The 17,119-nt window shown below is 21.8% G+C and overlaps 1 protein-coding gene across 1 annotated transcript in view; it reads left to right on the top strand.

Annotated features, from left to right (window-relative positions):
• The first annotated feature begins 316 nt into the window (after positions 1-316).
• Positions 317-17,119, top strand: part of LOC112599610 (glutamate receptor ionotropic, NMDA 2B) — a 265,062-nt gene continuing 248,259 nt past the window's right edge. The window contains exon 1 of the mRNA XM_025346582.1: positions 317-448. The gene's annotated coding sequence lies outside the window, so the exon portion shown is untranslated. The remainder of the gene's footprint in view (positions 449-17,119) is intronic.

Raw genomic sequence — 17,119 nt, 5'->3', positions numbered from 1 at the left:
GAAACGAGACAATTGTCTTCGATATCATTCTCTTGCGCACGCCTACGACTAAAATACGTATTTAATACAATAATCAGTTGATTAGGTAGTTTTTTTTTGTTCATATATTATATATATATATTTTATAAATGTTAAAAGTAGGTAATTATATATGATGTATGATTTATTAAATAGCTTTATTGCTTAAGAAAAGTTTGATAACTGTATGTTAAATCTTATATTTCAGTTTATTTATCGAGACCAGATAGATGTCGCTCTTCGAATAACACAAAAATACGCGGGTGGCATCCCCAAGTCGGCAGTCTGTCGCCACCGTCCTTACTAAAAAGCCGGAAAACGTTCATTGTACTGCTTGTAATAATAATGGTATGTGTAAATATTTTTTTTGTGTATTGTAAACTTCATACTATGTAAGTTTTTGTTGAGTCGCTTAGTTTAAATGAATGAGGTAAGTAAATTGATTTTATTAACTTTTATTTTTTATAGGAATAGATTTAATGTACAGTAGTTTAAGTTATTCACTGAAATTCTATAAAGAGATAGACAATTATAATGTGTCTAAGTACATCAGTAAATTAAAATTTATTTGAACACTTGATTAAAATAAATTAAACACTTGATCTGAAATAAAAAAAAACAACACAATTACTCAACTTATTTTATAAATTTTTAAGAATTTTCAGAAAAATGTTTAAATTATCATAGAATTGGCTATGTGATTTATTATAAAAATAAATTATATATTATAAAATTATAACTATATTTTCGTCAATTTTAAAACTGAATTTTAATTTTAATTTGTCTTATAATAATAATAATAATAATAATAAAAAATTAAAAAATTCAAATTTTATCTGTAATTGTATTTTTTTTTTTTTTTTTACAATAAACACGTGTATGTATTTCATGGATATTTATTATCATTTAATAGGGTGATGGATATATGTAGCGTGATAAATTGGTGTGGTGGTTATTCACGCGTAAGAGAAAATTTAAATACTATATATATTATCTATAGATCCAAAAATAGTATAAAATACTAATGTAAATAATTAGAAAAATTTTAAATCATTAAATTAGTATAAAATAGCATATTTTTTAAATTTGTAATAAATTATGGATACATGAAATATTTTTAGCATATTAAATTTATTCTTCAATAATATGTCATTATAAGTATTAACAAATTTATTTTACGAATAAATAATAATATTACTAATATTTTATTAATTTTACTCAAAAGATGACTTTCTATTATCACGATATATTTTCGTAGTAAATAAATATATAAATACAAAATAGAAAGTGTATGTATATTATACGGTATAATATGTGAAGAATTATTGATAATATTTTGATTGGGTATGGTAATGGAATTTATTTTACTACATTAACATTACTTAAAATTGGTAAAAAATTATAAGGATTCTGTATATTTATAATATAACTATAATTTAAATTTTTATTAGTATTTTAACTATTTTTTAAAACTTAATATTTTGTGTTGTACTTATATTTTTAAATATTTGTTGAATTGCATTAAAATTTAGATGTGTAGTTATTATTTTAATTTATAATCAATACATAACTAAAAATATATATATATATTTTTTTTTTTGTTATCTTTCTGTATACAATCACAGTTTATTAGAATTCATAAAATACAATATTATTATGTATAAAAAATATATCCTATCGAATTCTTATACTAGACATACTATTTATTTGTGGAATTTAGTTGAAAGAATACGAATTTAAACAGTTAAACCTATAGATTTAAGCTGATGTCTAATTTTATTTAATAATGTGACACATTTTCATAAAATTTAATTTTTAATTTAAATATTTTAATCTTGAATATTTTTCATATAATGTGTTTGTTTTACTTTTAATAAAACTATTTTACTTAATAATTAGATTAAAATGATACATTTATATTTAAAACTTAGGAAAAATAGATTAAATATATAGGTTATTTAAGTATAAAAAATAATATTCAAGTGTTATTTTTTACTATTTAAAAAAAAAAAAAAAATAAATAATTTTGAAGACTAATTATTTAACAAAATAAACCAAACTACTTGTTCAAATTTACTTATTAACATATAAAGAATATTCGTTTTTATTATCCAAATAAATAACCACAAAAATTAATTTGCGTCAAAAATGTGTGTTAATTATACTTCATTAAACCATTTTAATAAATCAATTTTGATTTATGTTTATATTACGTGTACTATGTTTCTTTAAAATTATTATTTAGGTAGTTATAATGCAATTATATGATGAAATATTATTTTTCTTATTTATTTAATTGTTTCAACTACATTATGTGTTAATACAATACAAACACATAATTTAAATTAAATAACAATACATATATAGATACGAATTAGTTACTCTTTTTATTATTGTCAGATTAAAGTCTAGTAAAAGATACTTAACAAAATTATTTGAGAAAAATATACAGATACTTTATAATACTTATAATTTCTTAACATAACATTTAATTTTACTTTGTAAGTCAAGTCAACCAATTTTTCAGTATTTTCATGTTTTACATTAATTTTATATAGCATTTTACACCGTATCATTGTGTGCAACTATATAAATTATTCACCTGTTTTCTTTGTCAAATTTTCTAAATTCTTGGAATGGTACATAATGATTCAAATTAGTATATCATCGTAAACATGCGCCATATTATAGGTACTCCTGATGCAGTGTTCAGGTACCTATTCATTAATAATTGTTTTTTTAAATAAACTATATATTTGATAATATTATTTATATAATTATACTTCTGATACTTCTGGTAAATTTGTAATGCTTATAATTTCATAGGTTCAATTTTTTGACTTAAATTCACATATCTATTTCTCATTTTTTTTTTTTTTTTTTTTTTTTTTTTTTTTTTTTTTTTTTTTTTTTTTTATTTGTTGTTATTATTATTAAACGTGATCGAATTAAAAAAAAAAAAAAAACTATTTGATAATTAGTAAAAATGATTTTAGATAGAGATACTTTGAGAAAATATTTAAAATAATTTTTCTAAGTATTTTTTGAAAGCATTTAAACAATTTATTTGAGTACTTATGAAGTTTTCGAATACTTTTACACGAGTACTTTACAAGATTATCAGATTATGATGAATAAAACATTTTGTGATGGGTGTGGTTTATGTCAGCTATTCGGTTAAAAATAGTTTTTATTATATAATATTAATAAAAATAATATTGTGTTAATCTTATATTTTGTTATTCTAAAATATGCATAATTTCCGTGTACATATATTTATCGATTAAAGTAATATTTGTGTTTTTATTAAAATTTAGAATAAAATCATTGGGTTATATACAGAAATAATACTTCGGTCATGTTTTAATAAATTAGTATATTTTGATACGTTATAATGGAATACAATGTTTGATTTCTTTTCTAAAACACTATTTAGGTGGTAAATATTTTTAGTTTCAGCCTATTTATATAGCATAGGTACATATAATCGATCAAAAATTAAATGTATAAAATGCTTTAGATATGTATAAGTTACAAAGTTCACAACATTTTTCAAGTACAGTGGTATAGTTAATATAGTTTCAAATACTTATAATATATTAAGTTCCAGTTATAATCGACATTATATTATAATAATGATTGATCGTTTAAAAATTTCAACAAGCAACTCATTTTAAAAACACTTATCCAAGTTCTCTAAAATATTATTTCTGTAAAAATTAATCCATAAAGAAATCGGTTAAATCAAGTATTTAACCATAACTTCCTTTGCATATCCCTGGTAGAATATTGAATCTAGTTTTAACTTGTGGTCAACAGTAAAAAATGTTTAGTACTTTTGAGCTTAAAGCCTAAAAGGTCAATATTTTACAAAATTTGTTTAAATTATGAAATTATAAAAATGTGTAAATTATGTTATGTTGTAGTATAAAGACTTTATAAAACTTTAAATTTTAATTGCTAAGTAGCTTGAAAATTTAATACAATGTTTTTTATATTCAGTTAATTTTACAATATTTTAAATAGAAAATATAGAAGTATATAGAAAATACCTTTATGCAAAATTGTTTTTAAACAAATTTATGTTCTATGATGAATCGTTGTATAAAAAAAATACGATTCTGAGCAAAGGTGGCGGTTGTCTTTTGCATTTCTATGGATAGTTATTACTTTATTTTATGTTATATTTATATTATTATTAATAATTTCTTAATTTGGTAGATTTAATCAACTAATATTTTCTAAAAACATTTCATACAACTTTTAAGCTGGTATTGGTTTACCGTAGATTGGTGTAAATAGGTTCGTAGCAGAGTTGTGCAAAATTTTATCTAGATAATTATTCGAATAATTTTCAACTATGGTTATTTAAATAAAATATTATTCGACTAAATTTCAAAGATTTGAGTAAACAAGTTTATAATTGAATCATTTTTTTTTTTATAATTATTCATTATTATTATTTAATAGTTTAATACTATTTATTATTGTTGTAATTATTACGAAATATTATTATTAAATATTATTCATATTATATTTAAAATACGATTAAAAAAAAACATATCTAATCCTTTATTTTTTTTTATTGATATATACTCATATTTGTTTTATTTACATTTAATAATAAGATTTATTCCGAATAAAATACTGTTTACAATCGTGTAACTTAAAATAAAATGCTACCTACTGTTTTTAATATATGTTTTTTGAAATTATCAACCATATATTTTATTCAAATAAAATAACCGAAAATTATTCTAATACATTTTTATTTGAATAATCATAGTTGAAAATTATTTGAATAATTGTAAAAAAATCATTCGAATAATAATTTATTTGAATATAATATTATGTTATATAAATAATTATCTAGATAAAATTTCATACGAATAACGCCCTACTAAGGTTCGTAATATAAATAAACTAAACATTTCATCGTGTATAGAAAATAATAATATACCTACGGAATGACGATAATTTTTAAGTTTCTGTAATTAATATATTTTGAATAATGTTTACTTTTGAAATAATTAAAATAGTTTTAATCAAATGCGTATAAAACACTGTGTATATTTATTTTCAAAATGTTTAAATTATTTTTAGAACATTTTACAAGGATCAAAACGCATTCAATTTATAAGTATGATTAAAAATAATAATTTAATAATTAAAAAATAGAACATTCTAACTGTAGGTACATGAATATGAATAGCTTAAAATGATCATGTCTGAATACGTCGATATAAATAAATAATAAGAAATATGATTTCTGATTGAAATGAAATTATAAGTCTTTATTTTGTTTTATCAAACATAATATATATATAAAATAAAACGGACTCAATCTATAAATTAAATATTTAAGAGCTATTTTATGTTTGAAGCATTTAAAATTGAAATGGTTTTAAAAATTCTGTTATATTATCTTTTGTCAACATTATTTTTATAACTACGATTTTCATGAAAATTGGCCTTCATAATTTATTATCCAATAAATAATATTCGAACTAATTAAGTTGTCAATATCATGATTGTCTTAAAGTATAATTTTTAATGTTTATAATCAGTAATTAAAGTTTAAAATAAATGAATATCTTGAATTTATATGCGCGCTTCTAATTATTTAGTGGAGTGATTACTTATAGTTACAGTACCCTACCACTTGATTTTTGTTAATAATTGATACATCTAATACTCTAATAACAACCCTTTAAATAGTCCTAACTCCTAAGATAGGTGTTATTTATTTTAAGTGAGTCTAAAACTCTGTGGTGTGCTAAATTTTAAACTACAAAACAATCATGTGTAATAAGTAACAAGTGATTTAAAGTATAAACATTTTTTTTACATTTTAGATTGGTACCAATACAGAAAAAAATTACTTGCAATCATTGTATTTGAATACTTAAAAGCCTCAACGTTGATTTTAATAATTTTAACTATCAATACTATTTATAGGAGATATGGAAGGAAATTTATTGTTTACATGTTCTTTTTTATAATATATGCATTTAAAAGTTTCGGTTGAGTAAAAATATTGTTTAGTTTTGGTTTAATTTATATTTGGCAAAACTTAACTTTGTGTTTGAGAATTCATTCTCAAAGTTATCTCGTGTAACATTTATTTACATTTTCTTGATCTTAATTATAAAAAAATATATACTATGTTATTTTTTTTTGGGTTAATGTTTATCAAAAATTGACATAAATCTGCTTGGAATAATATAGCCTACGGTGTTAGCGTTAAATAAGCAATAAATATTGTTGTTTAGGTCTTTTTTGTCGCACTAGAATTTATAGCTAAAATTTATTTTACTACATTTCGGGTATCCCAATCCCTTAAGTAATAGCCAATACGTTACACATTATAGAGTTTAACTTGTCAAAGATTTAAATGCTTTTCAATTATAATAGGCCATAATTGTTCTTAAATACCCAGTTAATGAATTTATGTATTTTCATATCCTATTAGTGACTTCATTTTTATTGTATATTGATAACAGATAATACATTAAATATACGAGTACATGAAAAATAATATAATTTAAAACTCCAAATTAATTTATAAGCATTTATATAATATGAAAAAAATATTACTTAATTATTATAAAAATAATTTTACAGTTTAAAATATTTGAATGATTTAAGATTAATCTTATAATATAAAGTTTAGTTTCTGAACTGAACTTTTATTTTTAGAATGCATTTTAAATAGTACAGTAAAGGTGAATAATAATATTATATAAATGTGTTAGATTAAACATAGCATACGTACATTAGTTTTACCGAAAATTATTGTAGATATACATTAAATTTATAATATATTGTAAAAGATGAAAATCCTTGTTCGGTTTAACTGTATACTATATTATTACATAGTATTTTTACGAAGGTATTTGATAGTGAATTTATAGAGACTTAAAGTTGTCTGCTATCCTTGTATTATACTTGATCATCGGTGAGATATATTGTTGACTTGAAGACGATTGACGACACAATAGTGGTTTAAGACGTGTGATGATGATTTTGAGATTAACGCCGTGCGTGATTTTTTTTCGACTAATCTTATTGTAGGTACCATATAATATTACAAATATCGCTACGATCATGAACCTTTTTCTGTACAAATTATTGCGATTTCACTGACCTGATTATCGTAGCGATTTACCGAAGTGTGATAATGCGTCTTTTATCCGTTTGTTTATAAGGCCAGACTTTGGGGGTAATTCAAACGCTAGTATTATATATATATATATTGCATACCCGTCGCATACCGTTCGACCGGTCTGGCCAAAAACAAGACTGATGAGTGAGATAGGTCGGGGGACTAGTAATGGGTGAGGTGTGGTGGATTGGAAGGCACGTATGAAAGGAAACGGATCGCATGCGTTAAATTGCCCACGCCAACTGCACGGGACGTGTGCTTCCACGTCGTAAATAACAATATTATGTATCGCGGCCGAGAATTCTACTGGTTGGTGTACTATATTATTATTATTATTATTATTATTGTAATATAAATGAATTGCTTCATCCCTTTTCCAGTACCTCTCTTCCTACTGACCGAGGATAACGACAGTGTCACACTAAGTCTATCCAAACGTGGTGGTGCGTATTACATACCTAGTATAGTATTACTACCTACTTGTATTATAATGTCAACTATCTGCACGTGACTATTGGATTTGTATTCTGTGAGATCATTTGTCCTGTTTCGAAATTATTGTTAGATTGAACGTCATGGCTATATACACTTTAGTGATAATATAGAGTCAAGTAACATTGTTTTAGTTCCGGTAATTTAGCTTATTTCATTTTTGCTGGTAATTTTTAGGGTAATGAAAAAAATTTTGATCAACCTATTGATATTTTTGAGTAACCACTCGGTATGAGAACATTGCAGTTTTAGAAACAGTATGAAGGATACATTTTTAAGAATTGCAAGTTATCAGTATTGACTATACACAGTTCTTATGTATCTATAAAATAAACACGCTTTTTTATTGCAATCAATTATCTGGAGTGATATTATAGTGATTAGAAGTTGTGGTATATTTATATTTATTAAATTTAGCTTTAAAATTATATGATGCGTCCAGCTCAAACATTTTTGATAATTACTGATAATTTGGTGAAATGGTAATTAGATTTTTGTGAAAACTTGAAAATTCCGGCCATAAAATATTATATTGCATAGAAAGTAATAATTTAATATATTCTATTAAAATATATTTATTTTCTTATCAATTTGCATATTGATATCTTGATTTTTTTTTACTAGCATAAAGTATATGCAATTGTTGTGGGTTTTTGATTCTAGCATAAAATTTAAAAACGCATGTTCATTAATTATTTTTTAAGATACTTAAAATTAGAATAATTTCCCATTCAAAACTCATGTCATAACAAATCTTAAAATTGTTTTTAAATAAACAATAATTTGTTGCCACTTTAAATTGTATGATAATCGAAATTTATTATAATACTATTAATCAAGATAATTAATATTTTTTTATTTTATTGATAATATCAGAAGAACTTGTAGCTGAAAATATTAATTACAGACCTTTATACTAATCAACCAATTTTATCATTTGTAACTTTAACCATATCCATAACAAACTCTTTGATCTAAGCTCATGTATACAAGAAAACCCAATGTATAATATATTATACATAATAATTATACGTTAACTACTAAATTTTAGCATACATATTCTGGTTAGTTCTTTACAAATATACAAAATAATTCTTTTAAAGGTAACCATTTACTTTGTCAAAACGCTTTAACGTGTTTGGGAATATTTTTATTTATGATTTTAATTCATTGTATATTTTGGAAAAAAATTTTTCTTTACAATTTTTTGTAACTATAATTTTTAATTCTTACCAAAATAATAAATGTATTGGTTTTACAACGATGTATCATGGTGCTCTCAGGTTGGTGGCTAAGTACAGCATACCCCCTCTATCTTAGTTAATATTAATAATTTTATTACTTGTAAAAAAATATTGTATATGCTGTATTATCACAGAATATAGGTATTGTCATTGAACAGCATTATATTCTGTGATAAAAAAAGTCTTATGAATATATGCAGTGTAATATTCTGTGGTTTAAACATATGATAAAATAAAATAATAATAATAATAATAATATCTTGCAGCCATGAGGTATATTTTGTAAACATTTATTTGTATTAATTTTTATTTAAAGACTAATAATCTCAGTGTTTTATAAAATTATTTAATTAATATGATATTAATAAAAAATAAGTGATATGAATTATAAGATTTTTCTTCAGTACTTTTGCAGTCTTATAAAATACATTAGGGTTTATATATATGTGTGTGTGTGTATGTGTGTATGTTTATATTGGCCCTCTCTGGCGGTAATTTCCTCTGGCACTCTTGATGATGTGTTTTTTTTTTTCATTCTGATATCACCTTTAGTGGTTGTAAGTAAAAAATAATTTTCAATTTCGAGGCTAGTTTTTGGTAGAAAATTGGATCTAGTTGGAACATTTGTAATTCAAAAATAAAAACTGTAAAGACTTAAAATTTTTACCAAATATTTTTGATAGTACTTTTAAAATTTTATTATAATATAATATAATTTATACTTAGTAAAATTTTAAAAATATTTTGGTTCTTTTTATGATATTTACATTTTTTAGTATATTATTTTCTGATTTAATTTTTATGTTAGATTAAGAATGATTGACAATTTAATATTATGTTTCTTATACATTTTTCATATTCCAATTAAAAAATATCAAAAATACACGGTAATAATTTTTTGTAATAAGTGTTTTAAGTTTCGATTTTTACAAAATTCATAACAAAAATAAATACCTATATTATTTTGTTGTTGAAAATATATGACATTTTGATTTTAACACCTAAGGTTTGAAAACTTGGTTTAAGATTTCTTAAAAATGTTTCTTATTGCATTTAAAAATCTACATATTGGCACAATTTTTATTCGTTAGTGTTTGAAGTACATTATTATTAATATTTATTTTCTACGTGCAATTAAATTTTTAAAATATTTAGATTAATTTTAACGTATTTAACATAACTTATGCATTTTGTTACACCGTTCTATGGTATGTAGGTGTTGGCTTATATGTAATTCAATAATAGTTGTATACTTATACTTATATGTACAATATATGCAAATAATATAATTTGTTTTTTTTTAAAAATGAGTAAAACCTGCTGTATTATAAATAAATTACTATACTCGTAGTAATATAAATAAACAATAAAATATACTTGGAAATATAGGCTGACAGACCATATTCATTCAGAATCGTTTTTTTTTATGCAATGATTGATTATTGAATTCAAATTTAATACATCTATTCCTGTGGTGATTTACTCAATCTAATAAATACTTAACACTTACAATACAATAGAACAACTTACTCAGGATTTTTATTTATTTATTTATTTTTTTAAATGGGAGTATAAAATGAGATTCAATAATTCAACGTTATATAAATAAAATTATAATACATTATTTTAAAGAACTAAACAGGGTTTTTTTTTAAATATTTTTTGAAGAAAAATAAATACAAATATTTATTTTAATTACATTTTTGACATATTAAATTTTATCCATGTAATATGTATAGTACCTATTGCTGTCTAAATTTTAAATGAAATAACGCGGATGTACAATATAATATAATTATAACTATAGTTAAATGATTAAAAACTTAATTATTCATATGCTATTATACTTAATAAACGAAATTTATAATTTGCATACTGTTACAATTACTTATTTTTTTAGACCCTTAATTTGTGTGACTTATAAGCTGAACTACCTGAGGCGATGTATATCGTACAAGATGAATAATAATACATTTTGATGTGAACAGTTTATTAATAATTAAATTATTATGAGTAGTTACGTTAATGTTATGGTATTATTTATGTTAACATTACTTTAAGTATTTGCTAATTGTGTTTTATTTTTAATATAAGTTACTTATTTGGTTAAATATTATTAAAAAAAATATCAACGAAATAAGCATTAGAATTTAGAAGCATTTATTTTTCTGTAGAAATGATCTTTGAAATTGAAATGAAAACTGAATTGAAATAATCATTTCACAGTATTTCAAACATTTTTATAAGGTGGCTCTTATGTCTTCTTTTTAAATTTAAAAATATAAATAGAGGCAATTCTCGTGAGATTTCCATCGTGACAAATTATAATGTCAGTAACATATCAAATAGATACCTAAAGAAAATGGTTATAATGATGAATACATTTTCAAAATTATTTATTCTTTGCATAAATGCATATTTGTATTATTGAATATCATTAAATAAGTAATAATTCATCATCATTGAATCATTTTTAATAATTAAAATTAATTTATTAAAACTAATATATTAGTCAGATGTATATAACATTGACTAAGAAAGGTAACATTGATTATAAAATTATTGTGTATTTGTTTTATGTTCAAAACAATATTGTAAGAGAAAAATAAAATGCTCTAGCAAATTTGTACAACCTTATAATTTTATTTAATTAGTAGAAAATATACGTAGATTAAACGTTGTGTATTATTATTAATATTAATTGAGATAATATGATAAATTGATTCAAACTTGAATTATTATTTGTGAATGACATTACAAACTGGTTACTTTTGTTAATTCGTAATTTTTATAGTTTATTGAAGTATTAAAAAAAAATATGTAAAATATGTAATAAAATGCAATAATTTTATAACCATTTTCTTAAAGATATATTTTTAATGTCTATTAATTTTCCATGAACTGTTGGTATGTTATAAGATAATTTAAAATGTTAAAAATTACAAGTATACTTATTATTAAGTGCTCTATTATGGTAATTTTACAATTTATTAAGAGTGATAACATTTTTTATTTAATAAATTCTAATATATTTTTAGATGTTAAGTATATTAGTTTTTTAAGTTTTAAGCTTTACTTATTCTATCCATAGGAAATTTATAATAGAATACAGTATTGAGAAATCTGTTCAAAAAATCGTTAAATGTCGTTAATTGTTCATTTAGTAAAATTTGTCTTGATGACATACAGGTCTTTTAGTTTAGTTCATCCACAATAATTCTGATAAATGATTCAGAAAACGATTGAAGAAGTCCAATTTTCCACATGTCATTTTACGGCGTTCTATTTTTATACAATTTTAAATGATTATTCTTATTTTAAATTTAATTATGATAAACTAATAATAATAATAATAATAATAATAATAATAATAATGAAGGTTGGCAAGTGAGTACCGTTCTACTATATATTACGTGTCGAAGGGTGTGTTTTTAATAAGATTTGAATTATACATCATTGTTTACGAAAAATGATTTTACTGTTAGAGGATGATTTAATTTTTTTCGAAAACATTGAATTTATTATATTATTAATATTTAATTTTTATAATTATATAATTGTAATTAAATTTTGAACTAATACTAATTTACCGTGAAACAGTGTGAATATGTTCGTAATATAAATATATAATATATTAATATCTTAAAACTAATATCAATATTTTTTAAATATCATTGTGCAATTTTATAATATAATATGTAAATATTTTAAATCCACACTAAGTCATGAATTATTTAAAACAATAAATATTGTTATAATTCATCATTAAGATATTGAATTACGTCAAAATGTGTATTTCACAAAATATCTATTAAAGAAAATAATTGCGTTGGTATATTTTTTTTGATTTTTTTCTATAAATAACCTATAGTTTGTGAAAGTTTGTGATTTTGAGATATAATGTAAAAATTAAAACTTAAAATGTATAAGAGAACCACTTATGTGAGATTTTGTATTAAATATTCAGTAATTTTAACTCTGAAAATAATTTTTTATTGTAATTTAATAAAACAAAAATTAAAAGTTGAAAATTTTAAATGCTTATAAACAGTTTAAAAAAATTTCAAATGTTTTGGAAATCATACTATGTCTAGGAAACTTAATTATAAATATTCTATGAACATTTTAAGTATCTAATAAGTTATTTATTTTTAAGTTACTTAATAAGCAAAATTAACTTTTTTTAAACACTGATTTCACGTAAAAAATAAAAATTCTCGTTTTTCCTTTAAGGTTTTGTTTGTTTTTCCCGATTATTTTGACTTCTTTAAAATTACTATAATACGAAATAGATCCAATTTGCTATTCAAAACCACTTTCAAAGCTCAAAATCGAATCATTTTTTCGAATACCCATCAAACACATAGACATACATAAAAAAATACATCATCGTAAAATCAATACACCCATCGCTTAGCTTAGAATTTAAAATATATTTCGAGTGATTCACCAACCATGCTCATCTCTTATTTATTGAATCATGTAGTTATTTAAAATTTAATTTTTGAATTTTTGAAATACATTTAAAGATCTTATTTTTGAATTTTCAAGATTAGTTGTATCATCTAAGGAGTGTGTATGGTGATACAAACTTTTGATTTTCAAACAATAACCGTCGTTTTTCGTTTTAAACTATTAAGTGGAAAATGTTATAAAAACTCTGATATATTTAAATTAAAACTTGAAATAGTTTTTGACTTATTCAACTTTATGTATGCCCTAATAATATTAATCCAAGCACTCAAGTTTGGTTAAACATAAAATTAAAATATATGTAAATTTAATATTTGTTTAAGTCATGTCCTTATTAGTTATTATTTAGACATTTCAGACAATTATTAAAAATCGTAGTATACTAGTAAATTGATATGGATTACTTACTATAATATTTGAATAAATTAAAAACAAATAATATCTACCAAACCTTTCTATTTATCAATTTCACAATTCAACTTTTTTCGTAAATATAAATATATATTATGATTAATACATATTTGATAACTAGAAGAATACTCGTCCGAATTTTAATTTAGATATATAAACATCTTAAAAAAATCATCTGCATAATAATTTTAAGTAAAAAAGGGTGGTTCTAATTTGATAAACAGAAATTTATATCACCACAGGACCACCTCTTAAATGGAACAAAGTATCTTAAGTGTTTGAATATATAATTTTTAAGTACAACACAGAATTTAAAAATTCAGAGTTTTTGTAATTGCATTATTAAAGAAAAAAATGGGTAAGCATGATTTTGAATCACTCTGTACATTTTTAAATTTATTTAGAGGATATATATATATATACATAATATATCATACTATATTAAAACCAATAAACATTTTAAAGTTTATTCATAAGTTTACCTTGTAAGATAATGTATAAAATACATTGTGCAAATGTTTTTTGTTTTATTTGAAAAGTGCAATGATATTTTAAAGGAATTGAGAAATAATTTTATTTTTAAAGATAAATCATTACAAGGTTATAATACAGTTAGTATTATTTTAATAAAATAATGTTAATGCATCTATATTTAATACATTTTAAGAATTACAAATTTTAATTTACAATGCAGTCATAAAAAAGAGCGGGCGAATGAAAAAAAATATTTAGACAAACACATCAGCCTTTAAGTTATTTAGAATTTAAATTAATTTGGATAAAAGATTTAATTTTATTAGGCAAATCATAATTTAAAAATTATTACTGAAGAGGACATTTATATTATGTATTCAAAATTATAAGGTTTTTAAGTAAAATCTTAAGCATATGGTCTACTTCTCTTAGTTAGTAAGAAAGTCAATAAAATGTTACAAAAACTTCTTTATTAAGTGAAATACGTGCTTAGAGTTTCTAGTATTTCATTTAAAATTAATTAAAAAAAAAAAAAAAAATACAAACCTTACACTAAAATTAATTTTGTGTTTTAAATTTTCTATGTATACGGAATATTTTTGTTATTGAAAAGTACGAGTATAAGTTGCTTTGTTTACTAATTTTAGTCATTCTAGTTGTTTAGTTTAGTTCAATTTAAATCGTAAAAATGTTCACGTTGTGTTAGATAACTAATACCAAAATTCACGTGTCATGAAATAAAGATCTACAAGTGTAGTGTCTCTATAGTATTCTTTCATTTATTTTTTTAAATTTTGGTATTTACTACTCAGTTCTCTTAAGCTTATTATTTGTCACGGTTCTCTCTTATTCATTATTTTTAATTTTTGTAAACAAGCATAGTTATAGAAATATTTATGAAGGACAATTAATTTAATCTAATAGGTGGTATTTAATACCTATGGGATAGCTATACCTACATTAATTTGAGTCAATTATCCACCTGCAATATATTATGTGTATTAAATGTTAATGAGTAATAATTATATGCTATTAATTATTATTATCAGTAATTTGACTGGACGATTAATTTAATAAAACTTTGTGATGTTGCTATCTAGCATGTAATAATGTAATTTATTTAATGTAAGATAGTGAGTGTACTACTTGAGCTGTATACATATATCTTTTTAACAAATATGTTCTGCCAACATCTTATTATAAGAGGATTTAAGTTCAAAATGTATTTTCTTTGTCCATTATGTTCGTCACATATTATATGCAATGTGTATTGTATAATGTATATACCTGGCTAGCACTTACTATAGAAAAACCACTTTTCTTCTCAATTTTAATTTAGTACTTATATTTAGTTAGAGTAAAGATAACATAAAAACTACAGACTACTATAATAAAGGACATCATCAAGTATTCAGATATTTTATGTATAAGATTAAATAAAATTATGATTAAGATAAAGCATTATGTAGAATGTTAAATAATAATAATAATGTTTAATATGTTTTTTGAACTGTAGTTTAATAGTAAGTTATCTTGCTATATCCATAGGGTAAATACACGTCTTCATAATTATAAAATTAAATTTTAGCAAATGTTTTTGGTTTATAAAAAATTAACTTTTACATCGATGTTTTTAAATTTAAAAAATCATAACTATATAAAAATTTGTCCAAAAATATTTATACATAAGTAATTCAATATTAAAAATATGAGGTTAATTTCACTTCAAATTATATTATATTATATATAATCAGACATAATTTTAATGTCATTTAAATTGTGGTTGGTTCTAAATTTTATTTGGTAATCTAAATATATACTAAATTATTAGTTAAGTTCTGTTATTGTAATTATTATTATTATATATTATACTAAGGATTTGAAAATTTTTAATAATAATTATTATGCTATAAATACTGTTAATATTAGGTATTATTCGATGTAATACTAATTAAAATTTCCATGTTTTAAAGCTAATAATTGTTATAAATATATTATTACATACCTAACTATAAATTATAATAAAAAAAAAGTTGTTATCCGCTACGATACAAATAGCACTATAAACTAGGGATATCTTATTTTAATTTAGGTAGGTATTCTAAGTCTTTAACTGGAATCACACAAAACGTATAGTTTGTAAAACAATAAATGCAATAATTATTTTAAAAATAATATGTATTTGATCGATGGGAACAAAAAATATTTTGATCGCATAATAGTCATGTATAGTAATTTTATAAGTAATTTTATAGTCGACGAGAAAGTTTTAAATATTTTATTTTTATATGATTTGAACTAGGAAATATTTTGTACGATTTATATTCTAAGGTGAATGAAGGTTGGAATAACATGGCGACTACTTGCACATTATGTTAGCGTTTTTTTTTTCTTATAATGGGATTTTAAGTGTTACGAAACATATAAATTAGATAGGTATTTTAGATTGTTGATTTTGTAGTGTTTTAGCGGCGTGTGGTGACCAGATGTCTTAAACGAACTTAGTCCCTGCGGTATCACTAGAACCCGATATTGGATCGAACGTTTCACGAGGGCTTTATGGTTAATATTAATTTAGTAGTCAACTATAGATTACATGTAAATAATAACATTTGGAAGTGTAACTTTAGTACTATAAACACTTTCAGTATAAAACTAGGTATTAACTATAGTTGAATATTTTGTCTTCAGGTAAGATATTTACTGGTAGATATTAGTTAACAAAATATATAAAAAAATACGCTATTTATTTATTTTTAAATATTTTATTAGTTTTTTTTTGTTATTAATAAATTTTAAATTTTAATAATTTGTACCGTGCGATTGTTGTAAATATATACAT

This window comes from Melanaphis sacchari, unplaced genomic scaffold, assembly GCF_002803265.2.
Source record: "Melanaphis sacchari strain LSU unplaced genomic scaffold, SCAv2.0 Contig53_pilon_pilon, whole genome shotgun sequence".
Lineage (NCBI taxonomy): Eukaryota > Metazoa > Arthropoda > Insecta > Hemiptera > Aphididae > Melanaphis > Melanaphis sacchari.
This window is presented reverse-complemented; position numbering and strand designations above follow the sequence as displayed.